Raw genomic sequence first — 370 nt, 5'->3', positions numbered from 1 at the left:
AGCTGAGGCTGCGCTTTCCAGGGGTCGGGGGAAGGAGGGAGGAGAGTAGGCTGGGGGTATGGTGTTGGGGAAAGGAGGGTGATAAACTTTAGGAGAAGGTGCGGGGCGTTCCTCCATACTCCGCGGTCGCCCCAGCCTCCCTCTGCGGGGCTTGGAGCCGGGCTGGACCCCGGGTGGAGGAAGGGGCCACCGCCCCCTCTGCTTCCTCCCCCCTCCCTCTTCCCCTCCTCCCCCAGACGCAGAGCCTGAGCGAGTGGCCTGGACTCTGAGAACCCTGACTCCCGCCCAATCAGCAGAGAGGGGAGGAGCAGCCGGGCGGGGGCGGGGCCCGAGGAAGCGCAGTCGGGAGGCGGCGCGAGGGGCGGGGAGC

Source organism: Chinchilla lanigera, unplaced genomic scaffold (genome assembly GCF_000276665.1).
Source record: "Chinchilla lanigera isolate Chin_1 unplaced genomic scaffold, ChiLan1.0 scaffold00023, whole genome shotgun sequence".
NCBI lineage: Eukaryota > Metazoa > Chordata > Mammalia > Rodentia > Chinchillidae > Chinchilla > Chinchilla lanigera.
The sequence above is the reverse complement of the archived record's forward strand: the minus strand, read 5'-3'. Positions refer to the sequence as shown.